Source organism: Bubalus kerabau, chromosome 17 (genome assembly GCF_029407905.1).
Source record: "Bubalus kerabau isolate K-KA32 ecotype Philippines breed swamp buffalo chromosome 17, PCC_UOA_SB_1v2, whole genome shotgun sequence".
In the NCBI taxonomy this organism is placed as follows: domain Eukaryota; kingdom Metazoa; phylum Chordata; class Mammalia; order Artiodactyla; family Bovidae; genus Bubalus; species Bubalus kerabau.
In genome coordinates, this window is record NC_073640.1 from 48,801,544 (window position 1) to 48,810,549 (window position 9,006).

General features: G+C 43.3%; 1 long non-coding RNA gene across 1 annotated transcript; it reads left to right on the top strand.

Annotated features, from left to right (window-relative positions):
• Window positions 1–1,884: 1,884 nt before the first annotated feature.
• On the top strand, window positions 1,885–8,689 carry LOC129632118 (uncharacterized). The gene is made up of 3 exons (XR_008704304.1): window positions 1,885–2,141; window positions 4,379–4,495; window positions 8,448–8,689. It is a non-coding gene; the product is annotated as an uncharacterized LOC129632118 (long non-coding RNA).
• The last annotated feature ends 317 nt before the right edge of the window (window positions 8,690–9,006 follow it).

A 9,006-nucleotide genomic window follows, 5' to 3' on the forward strand; every position in this document is an offset into this window, starting at 1 on the left:
GTGCTGAGCAATTTTTTAAAGGGTTTATTGAATATTTGTGAATCACCTTTTGAAAAGAGATTGTTCAGATGGTTTGTCCATTTTATAGTGAGTGGTTTGTCTTATTATTATTATTTTAAATTATTATCCTTAAGGGAAAAGAGATTCAGCAGGACAAGTAAAATGAGAGTTAGGATTTAGGCATCTCATTTCATGATCAGTATTTTGTGTGAAGACAGGGACAGGGGCAGACAGGTGGAAGCCTGGCAGTTGGGACAGTAGGTCAGTGTCTCATAATAAGGCAAGAGCTAGAATCTGCAAGGTGAAAATGACCAATGGCAGGAGTGTCTGCAGTTGCCACTGAAAGGAAGAGAGAACAGGCAGGCTGGGTGGCACTACAGTCTGCAGTGGCCTCAGATTTATCTCCAGACACCATGTGGTTCTATTGGAGCTCAGCTTTCTCCTAAAAGCTTGGGGCCTCACCAATTAGTATGCAAGGAACCTGGGAAGGAGAGAGAGCACTCCTTCCAAAAACAGTGGCAGTGGCAGCAGCAGGGGTGTGGGAATTTTTGTGTACAGAGCCTAAAACTGGCAGCTATGAGTAGAGAGGTTTTTTTGGATGGAGCATCTGGAAGCTTTCCTCCCTGTATCTTCTCTGACTTCAGAGAGCCTGGACATCTGGGTGTAAGGCCTTCATCAAGCTCTTTCTTTGCTGACCTCTTTGGCAGCAGGGGCAGGATGAGAGTGGGCCAGACAGTCCTGCTGCACCCAGATCAGTCCTCCAAAGACAGATAAAGTCTTCAGCAGGGCTGTAAGAGCTGGAGATGGCCTCTGGTGATGGACCCATAGACGGTGTTTCCACTTTTTTTTTTTTCTTATATGGCTGCATCTGGTCTTAGTTGAGGCATGCAGGATCCTCCTTACATCATGCAGGATCTTTCATTTCGGAGCCTGGGCTCAGCAGTTGCAGCATGCCGCTGAGTTTGCCTCATGACATGTTGGTTCTCAGTTCTCTGACCAGGGATCAAACTCGCAGCCTCTGCATTGCAAGGTGGATTCTTAACCACTAGATGAGCAGAGAAGTCCCTGTCTTCACTTTCTTACTCAACCTGTCTTCTGGGCTCTGGGAATAGAGGTTTCCTTTAGGAAGCCCAGGACTCTACCAGAAGCAGGTGAGGACCCTCATGGTCTCCAGGGCCCTGCATGGTGCTGGTACACTCCCACTGCTTTGGGCCAGGGCGGGAGCCCTTCTCTGATCATCTGTCCTATGCTATTTTGTGTCCTCCTCCGCCTTTCCTTTTGTAGGGCGTTCAGTTCAGTTTCCTTCAGGCAGAGATCTAGGGCTAACTGGATGGCCCAGGCTTCACAGAGGCCTGCTCAAGAGCTATTTTGCACCCTGCAGGAGGAGTCTTCAATGTTCCTGAGTGGAGGAACATCTTGGAAGAGCAAGCAGACAGTGATGGCTTCTGAGACCAGAAGAACAGACACACACACACCACACCGAGATACGGATCCACAGAGAGGAGCACTGAGCCTGCCAGATCAGGTCTTAGCTTAGCCTCTTAGCTGTGATGTCAAACTGGGGTGGTAATCTCAGTCAACAGCCCAGATGGAGGAGACTTATTCAGACCAAATAGCGGGATGCGGGGGCGGGACGTCGGACTGGGGAGCTGGGAGTGGAGCTAGTTGAGGAAGTTGCGCGTGAAGAGAAGTTTGCGCGCTGAGGGATCCCAGAGAGGTCTCCTGGCTTCCAATTACTCGACAACGAGGGTAACACCCCTGGGACACGTGACAGAGGAAGGTGCGCGAGGGAAGGGCGTGAAGTAGCGACAAAGGGCAAAGGGCGAGGTCCAACGGCCCAACCCCAACGGGCCTCTGCCCTTCTGGAACTCCGCGCAGGTACGAAGTGCTGCAGGTGTGCACACTCAGACGTGCCCGCGGGCCGGGAGGAACCGTAAGAACCGTTCAGGCCAGCGTCCGTTCATCCTGCGTCGGTGCGCGGGTCTGCAGGCCCGTAGCTCCTAGTCTGGGGACAGTGGCGTCTGTACTCAGTGGCGGAGCTTCCTGCAGCTCTTTCTCCGGGGTCACTGGGGAAAGCAGAAGCTGCCCCCGAGTCTGAGGAGCAGCCCAGATCCAGATGGCTACTCAGCTCACTGGGATAGGTGAGTATGAAAAGCCCGATGATGGAGGGTAGAAGGGCTGCGCTGTCTCCTAGGGTGACTATCCACCCAGAGGGCCAGGGAGGCTTCTGCAGGACAGGTGCTGAGGAAAGAGACACCAGAGTGCCATGGGGCACAAGAAGCTGGAGCCTTTTCCTTTTTGGCAGTTGCCACTGATGTCATCATTTTGCTCTCCTTGTCCTGTACCCTGTTCTCTTCCCTCCTCTGAAGTCAACTCCCCAAATCCTGGAGTCAGGCAACTTCTCTGAGGCTGCCCTGGAGAGACTTGAGCCTGGAGCCTCACCAGCTAGGGTTTCTGACTGTCTGAGGTGAGGAACTGAGTTCTGACCTGCCTGAATGACACATCATTCCTTTCTGGGAAGCAGGGTTTCTTTGCTTGTTTTTACAAATTTAGTAAAACAGCATTTAGTTCTATAACTTTATTCACTCACACAGGTGGAGTGGCCAGACTGTGGTGCCCTCTCATCATGGAGGCCTCCTGGGTAACCATTTTTCATAACCAATAGGAATCTTAGCCCCATGGCACACTTATTAATGTAATGAGCACACACACTGTCTACTGGGCTTCCCAGGTGGTTCAGTTGTAGAGAATTCACCTGCCAATGCAGGAGACCCAAGAGATACGGGTTCAATCCCTGGTCTGGGAAGATCCCCTGGAGCAGGAAATGGTAACCTGTTCCGGTACTCTTGCCTGGAAAATCCCATGGACAGAGGAGCCTAGTGAGCTACAGTCCATGGGGGTATCAAGGAGTCAGACATGACTGAATACACACACACACACACAGAGTCTACTAGGAAGTCTTTCTTTTAGTTCGACTCAGATGTCACCATTAGCTACAATGGGGCCTCGGTCTCCCCAGAAGATGTAGAGTTGGCATCATTGTTGTTGGCACCCTTCCTTAGGACATTTCTAAGTGCTCTGCAAACAGTGAAGATCTCTGTGACCTGTCTTCTAAGGCTAAGGACAGGAGATGGTACATGAGGTGGGTCAAGGGTCCATCTTGCCCTAAAAGCCTTTTGCCCTAAGGGCACCAGTATCTCTTGTTGTTCAGGGTTCTGGCCAAAACTTATAATTTATCAATATTAACTTCTACAGTAGAGTACCATGATATATGCGGGCTTCCCTGGTGGCTCAATGAAGAATCCATCTGCAGCGTGGGGACCTGGGTTAGGAAGCTTCCCTGGAGGAGGGCATGGCAACTCACTCCAGTATTCTCTCCTGGACAATCCCTACGGACAGAGGAGCCTGGCATGCTGCAGTCCATGGGGCGCAAAGAGTCAAACATGACTGAGTGACTAAGCACAGCATAGCACCATGATATATATATGTGTGTGTGTGTGTGTGTGTGTCTTTATATATATATACACATATATATATATATATATATATATATATATATATATACACACACAGAGAGAGAGTAAGTGAAGTCGCTCAGTTGTGTCTGACTCTTTGCGACCCCATGGACTGTAGCCTACCAGGCTCCTCTGTCCATGGGATTTTCCAGGCAATAGTCCTGGAGTGGATTGCCATTTCCTTCTCCAGGTGATCTTCCCAACCCAGGGATCGAACCTGGGTCTCCCGCATTATAGACAGATGCTTTACCATCTGAGCAACCATATATATATACATATATACATATATATTCCTGAATATATACATATATATTCCTCTCTGCGATGTTTTGTAGCAGTGTCCACAAGCTATGACCTATAGGCTCAATTAGGCCCCCGTTTGTTTTAATAAGGCCAATGACTAAGTATTGTGCTAACATTTTTAAAGAGGTTTTAAAAAATGAAAGAATATTTGAAAGAGACCATCAGTTCCACAAAACCTATAATATTCACTATCTGGCCCTTGAAGAGAAAATTTGCAACTGCTGTTTTGTAGTTTTCTGTAACTAGATCTTGCAGAGATTTTGTTAACTTATATTTAAGAAATTTATGAGATTTTCAAATACTATATCCTTTCAATTTTAGCTTTCGGTAATTCTTTGATGGTATATAGAAAATACATTTTAAAATATATTGATTTGCATGCTGAGACCTTGGTAAATTCCCTTTTGACTTCTGATAGCTTCTTCTTTGATTCTTTAGGATTTTCTACACCCACAAGAAGGTTTTCTATGAATTGCATTCATAGAATTAAAGTCATTTTAATTTCTTCTGTTTTAATCTGCATGTCCTTGAATTTCTCTTCCTTACCTTTACATTTGCAGGCACCAATTGTCAACATAGCACCATCAGGTGATTGAGTCTTGCCGTCTTGCTGTAGATCACACAGATGTCTGTGAGTGATTTTTCTCCCAGGTGCAAGAACAGGAGATGCATATCAGGTGGGTGCAAGTTTCACCCTGGCTGAAAAGTCTTATGCCCAAAGGGTACCAATATCTCGTTGAATAACAGAATAGACCAGCTTTCAGAGTCATGATCAGAATTGACAGTTTACCAATATTAGTTTTCCACTCCACTAGCCCATGTACACTCATATACACCCAGATAAACAAACACATACATGTACTGGCATATGGTAGTAGGCAGAAAAAAATGTTTTATATATGTATATATCTTCTATGCCAGAGCTTTGCTAAATTCACTCCTTTCTTCCTCTGGTTTCTTTTTAGATTCCATAAGATTTTCTATGTACACAATCATGACTTCTCTGAATCTAAGGCAATTTTACTTCTTATTTTTTAATCTGTATGATTTTATTTACTTTTCTTACATGTGACATTTGTCACAACCTTCAGTAAAATGTAGTAGACAATGAACACCATTTTCCAGTTCTGGTCTCTGGGGAAATGTGAGCAGTATGCTGTTAGTTGAGGTTGTTGTGTTTTGTTTTGATGTACACATTACCATAGGAAGGAAATTCACTCCAAATTCCAACTTTGTTAAAAGATTTTTTTAAAGGAATGTTAAACTGAGTCAGTTAATTTGTCCACAGCTATTGAGATGATTGCATGGCTTTCCTCCTTTAATTTCTGAGCATGATGAATTACATTGACTTTTGTCAATGTATATAACTTATATAACTTTTTAAAGATATAACTCATGTACCAAACAATCCATCCATTAAAGTGTAGAATTCAAGGGCTATAAGGGTATCCACAGGTGTGCAAATAGCAACAGAATCAGTTTTAGAACATTTTCATCGCCCCAAGAAACCTTGTACCCCTATTACCTCCCAATGATCCTGACCCAAAAAACACTAACACACTTTCTGAATGAAAACTTCTATGGATTTACCAATTCTGGACATTTCATGTAAATGGAATCAGAATATGTGGTTCTTTGAATTCTCTCATTTACCATAAAGCTTTTTAAAAATTGTACTAACATATATATACATGTTAATAACAAAATTTATCATTTTAACAAATCATAACATAATGCATTCACATTGTTGTACAACCATTACCACTATCCATCTTTAGAATTTTATCATCATCCCAAACAGAAACTGTGTCCCTGCTAAACAATAGTTCCCCATTACTCCCTCAAGCCATGGCAACCACTTTCTATTTTGTCTATGAATTTGCCTATTCTAGCTACCTGATTGATATATGTAAAATTGTACAACATTTGTCTTTCTGTCTGGCTTATTTCACTTAGCATGAGGTGTTCAAGGTTTATCTATGTTGTAGCATGTGTCAGAATTTCTTTTTGAGACTGAATAATATCCCATTGGATGTATATGCCACATTTTGTTTATCCATTCATCAGTTGATGGACATGGGTTGCTTCCACCTTTTGGTTATTGTGACTACTGCCACATGAACATGGGTGTGCAAATACCTGTTTAAGTCCCGGCTTTCAATTGTTTTGAGTATATATCTAGGAGTGAAACTGCTGAAAGAAAGTGAGAGTGAAAGTCACTCAGTCGTCTCCAACTCTTTGCGACCCCATGCAGTCCATGGAATTCTCCAGGCCAGAATACTGGAGTGGGTAGCCTTTCCCTTCTCCAGGGGATCTTCCCGACCCAGGAATCAAACTGGGGTCTTCTGCATTGCAGGCAGATTCTTTACCAAACTGAGCTATCAAATCATAGGTAACTATATGCTTAAATTTTTGAGGAACTTCCATAATGTTTTCTATAGCAGCTGCACCATTTTACACTCCCACAAGCAATGTACAAGCTTTCCAATTTCTCCATAGTTTTGCCACCGTTTGTTATTTTCTGCTTCATTGGTAGAGGCCTCCTAATAGGTGTGAAATATCTCATTCTAGTTTTGGTTTTAATTTCCCTATTGATAAGTGATGAACATCTTTTCATATGCTTATTCATACCAGTCCTTTGTTAGATATATATTCTACACATTTCACCTGATCTGTGCCCTGATTTTTCATCTTTTGAATATCTTTTTGGAAGAGTAGTGTTAAGTCTATGTTTTGTCCTTTAGTTTTGTGTATGGTTTTTAAAGGGCTTCCCTAGTGGCTCAGTGGTAAAGAATCCACCTGCCAATGCAGGAGACACAGGTTGGATCCCTGGGTTGAGAAGATCCCCTGGAGAAGGAAATAGCAACCTACTCCAGTATACTTGCCTGGGGAATCCCATGGACAGAGGATTATAATTATAGTCCAGGGGGTCATAAAAGAGTTAGATACAACTTAGCCACTAAACAACAACAACACATGGTTTTTAAATAAAAGGGTTTTGTTTTGGTTAAATTTTATTTCTTGGTTTATTTTATGATCTTTTTGTTCTTAAGAACTCCTTCAGGACTTCCCTGAAGTGGTCCAGTGGTTAAGGCTCTGAGGTTACAGTGCAGGGGGCTCAGGTTTGATCCCTGGTCAGGGAACTAACATCCCATATGCTGCTTATGTCACCAAAAAAAAAAGTAAATACATTTTAAAAAAATTTTAAAAAGAACTCCTGGACAGAGTAACATGGAAACATATACACTAGCATATGTGAAATAGATCACTGGTGGGAATTTGTGTATAAGACAGGGATCTCAAGTTAGTGCTCTGTGACAAACTAGAGGGTTGGGTGGGAGATGGGAGGGAGGTTCAAGAGAGAGGGGACATACATACACCCGTGGCTGATTCTTGCTGTTGTATGGCAGAAACCAACACAATATTGTAAAACAATTATCCTTCAATTAAATATTGAAAAACTATTTTTAAAAGGAACTCCTTCATATCCCAAGGTTATAATCAGGGTTTCTTACATTTTGTCCTAAAACATTCATAACTTCACTTTTAATATCTGGTATCTTGGATCCTTCTAGAATCTGTTTTTTTGTGATGATCTGAGGTGAGGATGTCAGCATTTACCCCCATGCACAGAGCCAATGATCTCAACCATATGCACTGAGGATTTCATCATCCCTCTATATTCTCCATTCTTATCTTCCCTGTCTATGAATTCCTCCCTAGTTTGTTTCCATAGTTCCAGTGACCAAAAATCATTGATGAGTCACATATTTTATCCTAGACTTAACATTTTCAGTAATTACAGAGTGGCATGAATTCCTTCTTCCATTCCAGGCCCAAGAAGGTAGATGCCAAGCCCATCCTCTCTGAGCAGTGTGAATGTGGTAGAATGCCTGACCTAAGTCTAATTTAAAGAAAAAGATACAAAAGAGATATTCAAACGTTTTAAAAAGACTAGAATTGTAAAATGTGCTTTGCACAGTGGGGATGATCTGGCAAACAGGACAGATGTTAGGGAAAAGCATAGAGGAAAGAAGCAAGGGTGAGTCACCCTGTCTTCCCCTTGGGACTTCAGAAGTCAGCACATTAAGTCATAAATGTCGTTATATTTTCTGAGACTTAGAGAACTTGAAAAAGTTAAGTCAGGCTCCACCTGTTGCCACTCATACAGGTCAGTTCTTCCACAGACTGGTCAAAGAACAAAGACTCGTAGACATGGGATAAATTAATATAAAGAAGGCTTTACTCAGCTCGGTGCTCTGTGATGACCTAGAGTGGTGGGATGGGGGTGGGGGGAGGGAGGCACAAGAGGGAAAGGATAAGTACACACTTATAATTGATTCATGTAGTTGCACAATGGAAACTAACACAACATTGCAAAGCAATTATACTCCTATTTAAAAAAACAAGTTTTAAAAGAAGGCTTTATATATTTAATCTGGAAAGAAAAGTGGAAGAACCATGAAGTAAAATGGGTAAAGGGAAAGGGGACAGCTGTAGGCAGCAGGGGAAGGGGTTGTCTCACCAGTATTAAGACTACAGGAAAACTGGCCCAGGGCTTGGGTCTTCCAGGCTAACAGTGGAATGCAGCATAGTTGAAACTTACAGATCTCTCTCTCCTCTCCCCAGTGAACGTCTCAAGCCAGAATTGACCTCTTACCTGGCTCATCTGAATCCATAACTTATGGCTTGTACGAAAGCACCTGGAGACAATGAGCCTCCAGCTTCCTGTAGGAGGAAAAGGAGCCAGCGGTTCCATGTGCCATCATCACTGGCATGGTCTGTGCTGAGCCTCTTCCCAGTAGAGGGAGGTTTGCTCATGGTGGACAGTGGTCATCTGCTGCCTTTTCCAGAGGAAGCTTTGGCCTCTTGGTTGTTGAGTTCCTGGCTCTTTCACTAGAAGAAAATGAATAGGTTGGTGATTCAACACTTTGCATCTCCAGTGAAGACCTGGGCAGGTAACGAGGAAGCCTCAAAGGCAGGCCACTGTTGACTCTGCCCACCTCAGAGACACATTTAGGTAAGAACAAGCGTGCCTGAATTATGGATATTTTCTCAGTGGTGTCAGCTCCTACAAAATCAAAAGTGGGTACCCTGGCTGGCTAGGCCCCAGGTGTTCTGACTGAAGGCGAGAATAGAAGAATCTTCCTTAAAATGTACAGTATTGTCCCTTCTGGCTGTAACAGAC